This window comes from Schistocerca nitens, chromosome 2 (assembly GCF_023898315.1).
Source record: "Schistocerca nitens isolate TAMUIC-IGC-003100 chromosome 2, iqSchNite1.1, whole genome shotgun sequence".
NCBI lineage: Eukaryota > Metazoa > Arthropoda > Insecta > Orthoptera > Acrididae > Schistocerca > Schistocerca nitens.
The window spans coordinates 426,204,232-426,217,078 of NC_064615.1; positions in this window are offsets into that span (position 1 = coordinate 426,204,232).

Below are 12,847 nucleotides of genomic sequence, written 5' to 3' on the forward strand. Positions count from 1 at the left end.
ACATGACGTCATTGCGACGTTGCCACATCTGTGCCCGCCGTCTTGGATCCACCATCTTGAAGAAATTTGGCAACAATGCAAAGTGGTTGTTGTCCGCTTTGTCCCCCTAGTCTTTTCTGCCTCCCCCTTTGCAACCACCTATAAGCAAATCTCATTCCACACATAACGACAAGCGGTTGTTCCATCCCACACACCTTTGTAAAACCAATTTGTGAACAATGCAACTTCAAAAACCAATACTCCTTGCGGTGTTATTGTATCAGAAAATAAGCCATTTTAGAAGCCTTATTCGATCCACGCTTCCGTAACTCTCTCTCGCTCGAGGTGGCATCCAACACGACGTGCGCCGTACAGGATGAAGAAAAAATGCCGCACTTGGAGGTCAGCATGCCATTCATCACTCACATTCAAGATAAAAGTTTATCCAGCAAAAACAGATTGGGTACATTTTGACAATACGTGTATGAAAATGGGAATCTAGCAAATTGTTAAATCGCGCAGCCATCAGAATACACAGAGGAACATGCATCACCCGGCGCTATTGAACCAGTCTTCCAAGCTCACTGAGGAGACAGCTGGGACACCAAAGACACATCTGCATGGAGTTTAGTTTTTCTCGTCGATAATAAGTCAGACATCATTTTGGTAGTTGACAATAGTCTATTACACGGCAGTGGGATCTAGTAAAATGCTTTGATGTGTCTACTAACAGCGCAGTGCAAAACCATATCTGATCCTGTCAAGTGAATAGAGGTCGGCGTCCCGATGGAGTGCATAAATGATGAATATGTCGATATGCTTTAGGTGCTGGGTGCAGCCAACGAACAAGCTACTGCTCAAGGGCACCATCCCGATAAGAATGTTTTTTATCGCGTGGGGCAATACTTTCAGGAAACCAGTGATCTAAGTCCACACGTAATGCACAGAGGTCGTACAGGGACAAGACGTACTGCACAAAGATCCAGCAAAGTGTGGTCCAGGGAGTGGCGAAGTGTTTGCAAATGCAAGGTGGTCAGTTTGAACATCTTCTATAAAGCGAAGTGCGCGATTCTCAGAACACCAGAAACTGAATGAGATTGAGGAAGTCTCGGTTTCCTGTTCTCAGATTATCCATAATTGCCTCAGGTCATGCCTCTAGTAGGTCAGCCCACGTGAAAGAACGCATTGTGGGCGAAGGCATTCACGAGGTACATGCCTTATACGTGAACTGAGAGCTCTCACAAACTGGTAGAGTTTTCTTCGGTCATAGAATGCAGGATACAGACCTTCCACTTTTAAGGTGATCGTTTAGTGGCTGTTGAGTAACAGGGCACGGGATTCTTGTCTTATAGAACGTAACTTGATCCGTCTATGCTTCACATCTGTCGTGATTTTAACATCCAAGCGTTATAATTTTCGAGATTCCACTATGAAAAGAAGATTATGAACAACATGTGCAACAATATAACGATAATTTCATCAACTTCTTCGAGAACAACGATTCAATTCTGTTAAATGAGTGTCAATGTGTAGAAGATCATATACGTGTTGTCCGACCATAGTTATAACATCGTGTGGATAATTGTCATTATCACGTATCAAAGTCGACAGAGAATTCCCTCAGTTTGGTCTGTTGTCCGCTAAACACTCCACGTAAACCATAAGCATCTCAAACTCTTCAGTAAGAACTTATTATGTAACCGGCTACGCAACAATTGCTTTCTTTCTCATAGTGCATTTATCTCATTTAAGAGTAAATTAGGCGAAGCACATAAGCACGTAACATAACAGCTGCAAAATTAGGTTTCATGGTGGAAATCATCTTCTGAAATTTCAGCATTTTAAAATTTTTCTGTGGCCTTTCTACACATATAATTTCTTCAAATATCTGGGAAACAGACAGAAAATATATGCATTTCGGTTCAGTTTTCTTTTCTTTTTTCTTTTTTTGTTACTATCGTATTTACTGGTACTTTAATTAATTTTTTCTGTTGCCTTTCTACCTACCATTCCATACATGAACAAAAAGATAAAAATTTAAATCCACTGTTCATGAAAAACAAAGGACAAAGCGGGTTTGTCGTCAGTTATTCATGACTGCCGTGAAAGACTGCAAATCACTTAATTTAAGAGCAATATTTGGAATATAAAAGTGAAGAACAGTTTGGAATTTTACAAACACACAACACTTGCCGACGTACACATACACAAAATTTCAATTATTGTCTGGGACAATGAGCAAAATTTTCCCAGGGTAAATTAAAACCGTTCTAATTCCTCAGTGCGTCCAAGGCTTTCGGCAGGTTTCTTTAGGAATCAGGCTGATGGCGGAACTGTAAGTCCCCTAGCGATGCTCTCCAGTTGCGATATCCTCTGCCCACTCCCTGTCGGCTGAGGCACTTACCTGAAGACGACGAAGACCTAACATGGACGAACCTGCACTAACGAGTTGGGAATGAAAGATTTATTTTAAAAAAAATCTGTGTTACTTATTAGAACAACTATATACTTTTCCAAGATTGTTATTAAACCACTTAATCCATTTATGACATACAAGCTAAGTTTTTTCAACTTTATACAACAGTAAAACTGTGATTATCATGAAAAATATTCTAAAGAAATACATTGCACGAAAATTCTTTTATTTGATACATCAATGAAAGCTTAACTTAATTAAGAAAAAAGTCTCAGTATTGTTTAAATCCTATTCACGGCAAATCCACATGTACCAAGCTGATAAATAAATAATTTCTTTATTCTGTTTGTAATCTGTCAGATTTTGACATCTTGGCTACATCTGAAGCGCCAAAGAAACTAGTATAGGCATGCGTATTCAAATACAGAGATACGTAAACAGGCAGACTACAGCGCTGCAGTCCGCAACGCCTATATAAACAACAAATGTCTGGTGCAGTTGTTAGATCGGTTACTGCTGCTACCATGCCGCACGAGCGATGGGATACAGCGTCTCCGAGATAGCGCTGAAGTGGGGATTTTCCCGAACGAACATTTCAAGAGTGTGCCGTGAGTATCAGGAATCCGGTAACACGTCTAATCTCTAACATCGCCGAGGAAGGAAAAAGATCCTGCAAGAACGCTATCAGCAAAGACTGAAGAAAATCGTTCAACGTAACAGAAGTGCACCCCTTCTGCAAATTGTTGCAGATTTCAATGCTTGGCCTTCATCAAGCATCATCGATACTTGCTTTCGGAGCCGAAAGCCCACTCGTGTGCCCTTGATGACTGCACAACAGAGAGCTATACGCCTTGCCTGGGCCAGTCAACACGGACATTTGATTGTTGATGACTGGAAATGTGTTGCCTGGTCGGACGAGTCTCTTTTCAAATTGTATCGAGCGGATGGCCGTGTAAGGATTTGGAGACAATCCATGGATCTTGCATGTCAGAAGGGGACTCTTCAAGCTGGTAGAGGCTCTGTAATGGTGTGGGCCGTGTGCAGTTGGCGTGATATGGGCACCTGATGATACGTTCAAATAAGACTCTGACAGGTGAAACGTACGTAAGCATTCTGTGTTATCACCTGCACCCAGTCATGTCCATTGTGCATTCCGGCGGACTTGAGCAATTCCAGCAGGACAGTGCGACACCCTACATGTCCATAATTGCTAGAGTGCCTTTTGGAACAATCTTCTATGTTGAAACACTTCCGCTGGCCATCAAACTCCACAGATATGTACATTATTTATCAGATCTGGGACGCCTTGTTAGGTGCTGTTCAGAACAGATTTCCATCCCTTTTTACTCTTACGGATTTACGGGCATCCCTGCAGGATTCATAGTGTTAGCTCCTTCCAGCACTACTTCAGACGTTAATCGAATCCATGCCACGTCGTGTTGCGGCACTTCGACGTGTTCGCGGTGACCCTACACGACATTAGGCAGTTTCTTTGGCTCTTCGGTGTAAAACAGTCATAATCGCTCAGTTTGACCAATGCTTTCGGGAGGTTTCCTTTGCTAATAAGGATAACGGCGGAACTGTACGCCCGCGAAAGGCAAAGGTCCCGAGTTCGAGTCTCGGTCGGGCACACAGTTTTAATCTGCCAGGAAGTTTCATATCAGCGCACACTCTGCTGCAAAATCTCATTCTAAAATCTTCTTAAATTGTCTTGGAAAGTAGGGTGTGCAATAACTCAGCTGCAGAAGATGTAGTTAAACACAAAACCACACTTAATTGAGGTGGAAATAATTTGGTGATAGTTTCAGACAATGTCCAACTGCTATAGCGAGGCAGTGGGAACGTAGTGTCTTCTCAGGAACACTTCCCATGTGACAGGTTTCGTAATGTAGCGTAGCATCTACATCTACATCCATATTCTGCAAGCCACCTGACGGTGTGTGGCGGACGGTACTTTGAGTACCACTATCGGTTCTCCCTTCTATTCCAGTCTCGTACTGTTCGTGGAAAGAAAGATTGTCGGTATGCCTCTGTGTGAGCTCTAACCTCTCTGTTTTTACCTCTTCGCGAGATGTACCTAGGAGGGAGCAATATACTGCTTGACTCCTCGGTGAAAGTATGTTCTCGAAACTTCAACAAAAGCCGTACCGAGCTACTGAGCGTCTCTCCTGCAAAGTCTTCCACTGGAGTTTATCTATCATCTCCGCAACGCTTTCGCGAGTAGTAAATGATCCTGTAACGAAGCGTGCTGGACTCCGTTAGATCCTCTCTATCCCTTCTATCAACCCAAGTAGCAAATTACTTACATGCAGGGTCAATAACGCCACAAGTCACACCCCCTTATAGATGACGTTATCATTATCATCATGTGATACGCCATACTTTGTTCTAAGATCGTCAATCCATTGCACTCTTCCCTCGCATTCCCTGACCTCTCCACTCAGCTTTGTGTTGTTGTGGTCTTCAGTCCAAACACTGGTTTGATGCACGTCTCCGTACTATATCCTGTGCAAGTCTCTTCATCTCCGAGTAACTACTGTAACCTAAATCCTTCTGAATCTGCTTAGTGTATTCGTCTCTTGTATTTCCTCTACGATTATTACCCGCCAGGTTTCCTCCAGTACTAAATTTGTGATCTTGTGATGCCTCAGAAAGTATCCTACCAACTGATTCCTTCTTCTAATCAAGTTATGCCACAAACTCCTTTCTCTCCAATTATATTCAGTACCTTCTCATTAGTTATGTGATCTATCCACGTAATCTTCAGCAATCTTCTGTAGCACCACATTTCGAAAGCTTCTGTTCTCTTCTTGTCTAAACTAGTTATCACCCATGTTTCACTTCCATACATGGCTACACTCCACACAAATACTTTCAGAAAAGAGTTCGTTATACTCAAATCTATAACGGATGTTAACAAATTTCTCTTCTTCAGAGACGGTTTCCTTGTCATCGCCAGTCTACATTTTATATCCTCCTTGCTTCTACCATCATCAGTTGTTTTGCTGCCCAAACAGCAAGACATATATAGTACTTTATGTGTCTCATTTCCTAATCCAATTCCCTCAGCATCGTCTTATTTCATTCGTCTACATTCCATTATACTCGTTTTGCTTTTGTTTATGTTCATCTTACATCTTCCTTTCAAGACACTGTCCATTCCATTCAACTGTTCCTACAAATGTCATGGGCAAACCTCAAAGTTTTTATTTTTTCTCCTTGAATTTTAATTCCTGCCTCAATTTTTTTGTTTCCTTTAATTCCTGCTCAATATACAGATTTAATAACGTCTCTTCTCAACCACTGCTTCCCTGTCGACTCTTATAACTGCCATTTGGTTTCTGTACAAACAGTAAACAGCTTTTCGTTTTCTGTATTTTACCCCTGCCACATTCTGAAATTGAAAGAGAATATTCCAGTCAAGATTGTCAAAAGCTTTCTGTGTGTAAATGCTGTAAAAGTAGGTTTGTCTTTCCTTAACTATATTCTGAGATACGTCGTAGGGTCAGTATTGCCTCACGTGTTCCTGTATTTATATTGAATCCAAGCTGAACTTCCCCGAGGTCGGCTTCCAGCAGTTTTGCCATTCGTCTGTAAAGGATTCAAGTTAGTATTTTGCAACCGTGACTTATTGAACTGATAGTCTGGTAGTTCTCACACCTATCAGCACCTGCTTTCTTCGGAGCTGGAGTTATTACTTTCTTCTTGACGTCTGAGGGTATTTCGCCTGTATCATACATCTTGCTCACCAAATGGAAGAGTTTTTCCGTGGCTATCAGTATTCGTAATGGAATATTGTCTACTCCCGGGGTCTTCTTTCGACTTAGGTCTAAAGTGCTCTGTCGAATTCCTCATGCAATATCATATCTCATCTACGCCTCCTTCCATTTCCATAATATTTCCCTCAAGTACATCGCCCTTGTATAGACCCTCAATACATTCCTTCCACCTTCTTTGTATCCCTTCTTTGCGTAGGACTGCTTTCCCATGTGAGTTCTTGATGATGATACAGGTGATTCTCTTTTCTCCTAAGATCTCTTTAATTTCCTGTTAGCGGCATCTGTCTTACCCCTAGTGATATATCCTTCTACATCCTTACATTTGTCCTCCAGCCATTCCTGCTTACCCATTTTCACTTCGTTGCTATTGTTTATGTTCATCTTATATCCTCCCTTGTAGACACTGTCCATTCCATTCAACTGTCCCTCTAAATCCTTTGCTGTCTCTGAAAAAATTACAATGTTTCACGGCAAACCTCAAAGTTTTTATCTTTTCTCCCTGAATTTTAATTCCTAATACATTTTTTTTCTTTCCTTGCCCTCGTCTTTTTATCTACTTGATCCTATGCTGCTTTCCTATTTCATCTCTCAAAGCTACTCATACTTCTTCTATTGTATTCCTTTCCCCTGTTCTTGTCAATCGTTCCCTAATGGTCCCTCTGAAACTCTGTATATCCTGTCGCTCCTTCAGTTTATCCATTTCCCATTTCCTTAAATTCCTGTCTTTTTACAGTTCCTTTAGTTTAAATCTACAGCTAGTAACCAATAAATTGTGGACAAAGATCACATCTGTCCCTGTAAATGTCTTGCAGTTTAAAACCTGGTTCCTAGAACTCTTTTTAACTATTATATAATCATTCTGAAACCTTCCGGTGTCTCCAGATCTCTTCCACGTAAACAGTCTTCTTTCATGGTTCTTAAACCAAGTGTTAGCAATGATTAAGTTATTCTCTGTGCAAAATTCTATCAGGCAGCTTCCTCTTTCATTCCTTACCCATATACCATTTTCACCTACTACTTTTCCTTCTCTTCCTGTTCCTATTACCGAATTTCAGTCCCCCATGACTATTAAATTTTCGTCTCCCTTAACCATCTGAAAAATTTCATTTATTTCATCATACATTTCTTCAATCTCTTCGTCTGCAAAGCTAGCAGCATTATAAATTTGGAGTATTGTGATAGTCGTTGGCTTCGTATCTATCTTGGCTACAATAATGTGTTCACTATACTGTTCGTAGTAGCTTGTCCGCGTTCCTATTTTTTATTCATTATCAAACCTACTCCTGCATAACCCCTATTTGATTTTGTATTTATTACCTTGTATTCACCTGACCGGAAGTCCTGTACCTTCCGCCATCGAACTTCATAATTCCCACTGTATCAACCTTTAACCTATCGATTTTCCTTTCTAAGTTTTCTAACCTACCTGCCCGATTAAGGGACCTGACATTTCACTCTTCGATCCGTAGAACGCCTGTTTGTTTCTCCTGATAACGGTGTCCTCCTATGTCGTCCCCGCCCGGAGGTTCGAATGGGGGACTATTTTACCTCCGAAATATTTTACCCAACAGGACGTCATCATCATTTAACCATACAGTGAAGCTGCATGCCCTCAGGAAAAATTACGTCTGTTGTTTCCCCTTAGCTTTAGTGGCCATTAAAATGAGACAGCCAGTCACAATGCTCTTGCCAAATTGCTTCTGCTTCACTTCAGTTAAGATAAAATTAGGCCTTGTTCAAAGACAGCGGCTGATATTACAGTATTTCGGATAATATTTACCGTTCAACTGAAATGTATAAGATATTTCCTTTTTAAAAAAATGTTGCCAACACTACAGTATTTCCATGTCAAAAAAAGCGTAACGTTCAACTGCATCGCGTAAATATGAATCACATTCAAAGAAAGTATTGCCTGTACTACAATATTCCCAAAAATTACGCAGTCTCTTCCATCTAAATTCCACGAACTAGTGTCATTCAGCATGCGCTCCACACACACACGTACGCACACACACACAAACACACACACACACACACACACACACACACACACACACACACACACACAGTATTTGTGCCATGAAATTATAGGTGGTTAAACAGCACGTCCATATTTGGATTTCTACTTGATCTAAGACACAACGGCTCAACATATTAAACATTTTTAACATCAGTGTTCTATGATGTAAGCCCCTTGTGGTCTCGCAGTAGCGTTGTTGCTTCCCGAGCACGGGGTCCCGGATTCGATTCCCGGCGGGGTCAGGGATTTTCACCTGCCCCTAGTTGACTGGGTGTTGTTGTGTCGTCTTCGTCATCAACATTCATCCCCATCACTGCCGGAGGAAGGCAACGGCAAATCACTTGTTAGGACCTTGCCTAGTACGGCGGTGCGGGTCTCCCGCCATGACTTTATCGGTTGCCGCTGCATCTTTCAACTATTTCGTCGGAGAAAAACTGGCGTGGCCATTCTCCATGGATTGCCGTTTTAGTGACCATATTCGACCAAAAACTGTAGCATTCGGCCTCACGACGAGCAAATAATTCCACACAAATGGTCCTTCGATGCTCCTTATGGTCTTCGGTGGCAAGGAACCCACCGGGGATACACCTTTGAGTACCCCAACTACGGGACTAGTGTGTCAGAGCTACCAAAGGTAATGTAATATGTTGGTCACCTGGAATTAGACAGTGTCCACAGATTCCAAAATTGAAGTACTCGGAGCTATGTGCGGCCGGCCAACACGCGGGAAATCGCGATCTCGTTGCGATGATGACAGATGCCTCGCCCAACGACTACCGTGCTTTTGTTCACTGCCAGGCATCCGTAGATATTCTGAAAGTTCCTACGAGTATCTAAAATGCACTTGTTTTCGGGTGAGAGAAACTCAGTGACAGCTCTCTCACAGACTCCAATTTCAGGGCAACGTATTGCGCCACCACCGATCAGAGGTTCATGGAAGTACAGAAGCTGAAGCGGGAATATTCTACGATGTCGCACAACAAATTCCGCATTTTGTTCTCTCGGAAGTTTCCGAGAAAAAAATGTGTTGTATTACTTGTTATCTCGTAAGTTGTCCTTTACTTTTCTTTTTACACAAATCTGAAGGTTCATTGCTTGTAATCCAAAACCGATAATATTAGAACAAAATTTCCGATACCAAACTGCTAAAGAAGCACCCTCCAGACGCAATAGTGGTGGTTATCTCGTAGACATAAGGATATATGATTTTTGCAATGTATCGTATTCTCGATTAATTCTTCCCGTTTAGTTTTTAGTGTGAAACTGTGTGGTAGCACTTCCGCTTTCGTCTTCACGTTACCTGAATTTCTCTCTGCTGATGCTGAAGGTCCTGGAAGATACCTGAGAATACTGCGAGAACTGCTTTTTATCCAATTGGTGGTGACAGGGCGGCGCGGCGCGGTCCGCAGGAAGAATAATTTGTGGCCGCGCGGCGGTCTGCGGCGGAAGCGACACGGTGGCCTTCTCCGTCCTTCCCTTTAACTATTCACCAACGGGTCGGGCTCCCGAGAGCGCGCCTGCAACTTGCAGCGGGTTGCTCTGCGTGCCCAGCATACGGCCGCGGCGCTACCCACACTGGGGTCATGGCCGCCGGGCGCGCGCCACCCGTGACCAACACCTTCTGCCGGCTACCTGTCAAACAGACTGACACCACTAATCAGACAACACCAACCATAGGGAAAAAGAGCTACTTGTAACAGAATGACACAGATAAAACTTGTTGCAGACACAATGCACCTTCTTTTTATCCAGTTTAAATGTCAACTAAAGGCCATGTGCGTGAGTGGGCACAACTTGGATGTGGGAAATGTTTACCGATATTACAAGTTTGCTGCGACCTACTGTGTCATCGAATTTCGAAGTGTGTAAGTAGGTATGGTTGCCATCAACCGAACGCTCGTTTGGACACGACACTGGTCCTGATGGTGGTGGTACTCCGTTGCCTTCCTTCGGCAATCTTGAGCTAACCAAGGGTCCACTGGATGACGATCAGTCTGGCTTTAGGAAAGGCACCGGAGGGACACCTCTGACGTTGCAGTTGGTAATCAAAGCAAGACTGATGAAAAAACTCAAGACATGTGCAGTGGTTTTGTTGATCTCCAAAAAAGCGTTCGACGGTGTAAAATGGTACAAAATGTTCGAAACCCACAGAAAAAAATAGGATTAACCCATAAGGAAAGATTTGTAATATACAATATTTACAAGAACAAAGAGTGGCATGTAAAGTGCCCTCCGCCACACACCGTTGGGTGGCTTGTGGAGTATAAATATAGATGTAGATGTAGATGGAGGTAAAAATAAGAGTGGGCCCACCCCCTGCCAGCCAATTATATGGAGGAATACGCTTTAATGTGGACTCTGAACTGTAGAACAGCCCGGCATCTTTGAAGTGAACAATTATAAATGGAGTGAATTTGATGCTAAGTAACAGGTTTTTATTTATATTTCAATTTATCAGGTTCTGTATGTCCATATGAGCCTAAGCTACTTGATCATGAAACAAGGCAGTATATACACTGAAGATCCAAAGATACTAGTATATCTGCCTAATGTCGAGTCGGGGGCCCAGCGAGCACGCAGAACTGCCGAAACACGACGTGGCATGGACTCGAATAATGTCTGAATTAGTGCTGGAGGGAAATGACACCATGAATCCTGCAGGGCTGTCCATAAATCCGTAAGAGTACGAGGGGGTGGACATTTCTTCCGAACAGCGCGTTGCAAGGCATCCAAGATATGCTCAATAATTGGCAATGTCAATGAAATTCACCAAGATGTTGTTTTGTTTTGTATTGAAGGCTACCAGTTTCAGCATTTCATTATGCCATCTTCAGGCCCAATATGCATCTCTCCAAATAAACGAAAATGTCATATAAAGCCAAAAATCGCTGGAAGTCGTGAATTCAACCCAAAAAACAAAGTAGTCAAGCCTAAAGAAAAATTCAATTTCATTTGACGAGATGCACATGAAGCCTGAAGATGGCATAATGAAATGCTGAAACTGGTATCCTTTAAAATAAAATAAAATAACATCTTAAGTTATACGGCTGTTGGTGAATATCATTGACACTGACAAATAGTACTTAACCAGGCGATGTCCCCTGTCCATAATGGACCAACAGAGATTCAGTGCTCAATAATGCTCACGTCAGGGGAGTTTGGCGACCAGCTGAAGAGTTTAAACTCAGAAGAGTGTTCCTGGAGCCACTCTGTAGCAATTCTAGGTGTGTGGCGTGTCGCATTGTCCTTCTGGAATTGGCCAAGTCCGTCGGAACCCACAATGGCCATGAATGGATGCAGGTGATCAGACAGGGATGCTTACGTACGTGTCACCTGTCGTAAACGTATCTAGACGCTTAATGGGTCCCATATCACACCAATAGCACACGCCCCACACCATTACAGAGCCTCCATCAACTTGAACAGTCCCTTCTGTAACGCAAGGTGCATGGATTCATGAGATTGTCTCCATACCAGTACACGTCCATGTGCTCGATACAATTTGAAACGAAACTCGTCGCTCCGAAAGCCCATATCGATAACATTTCGTTGAATGATTCGCACACTGACACTTGTTGATGACTCAGCATTAAAATATCCAGCAGTTTGCGGAAGTGTTGCACTTCTATCACGTTGAAGAATTCTCTTCAGTAGTCGTTGGTCCCGCTCTTGAAGGATCTTTTTCGAGTCGAGGCGATGTCGGAAATTTGATGTTTTACCGGATACCTGATATTCGCGGTACACTCGTGAAATGGTCGTACTTGAAAATCGCCACTTCATCGCTACCTCGGAGATGCTGCGTCCCTTCGCTCGTGCGCCGACTATAACACCACGTTCAAACTCAGCTAAATCTTGATAACCTGCCATCGTAGCAGCAGTAACTGATCCAACAACTGTGCCAGACACTTGTTGTATTATATAGGCGTTGCCCACCGCTGTGTCATATTCTGCCTGTTTACAGATCTCTGTACTAGAATACGCATGCCCATAGCAGTTTCTTTGGAGCTTAAACGTAGTTTACAGACGCCGATTAAATATTAACACAAAAATTACAGAATTATTAAAACAAGAGAAAGTTGCGCATGGAGAGCTCCGAGGATACGGAAACTGCGAGAACGAATCCCACAGATGGCAGCTCAGTTGAAGGTGAATAGGCAAGCGCAGATGTTGGACAAACACTGGTGCAAGGAAAGTAATTCCGAACCAATCTTGGGTAAAAGAAGAAATTCTTCGACCGATCGATGAGACGAGGAGGTACAAACATGTTAATGGAAAGACATTTTGCATATTTTATACAACGACCCTACTATTTTTGAAGTTTTGTTCAATTGTTGTAGAGTTAGGCAATAAGCTTATTTCCACACACTACCAGTTTCGAGCGTTCTTCAATTATATAGTGCTATTAGTATACACAGTTCTACGTTATATATCTCATTGGTTTTGCAACAGCGTATTGAGTACTAACTTCCATATCTCATCGTTGATGTTACAGCTGTCAAATATTTCTGCGTATTGTATTTGTAGCGCAAATAGATGTTGCTATTTAGAAAATTTTCGTAAAATTCTCGTTTGTTGTAGGTTCACAGATTTACCTGACAGAAGTCAACAATTGTTACATATTTATCTTGTTCATCTATGAAATTGTGTGGTGAT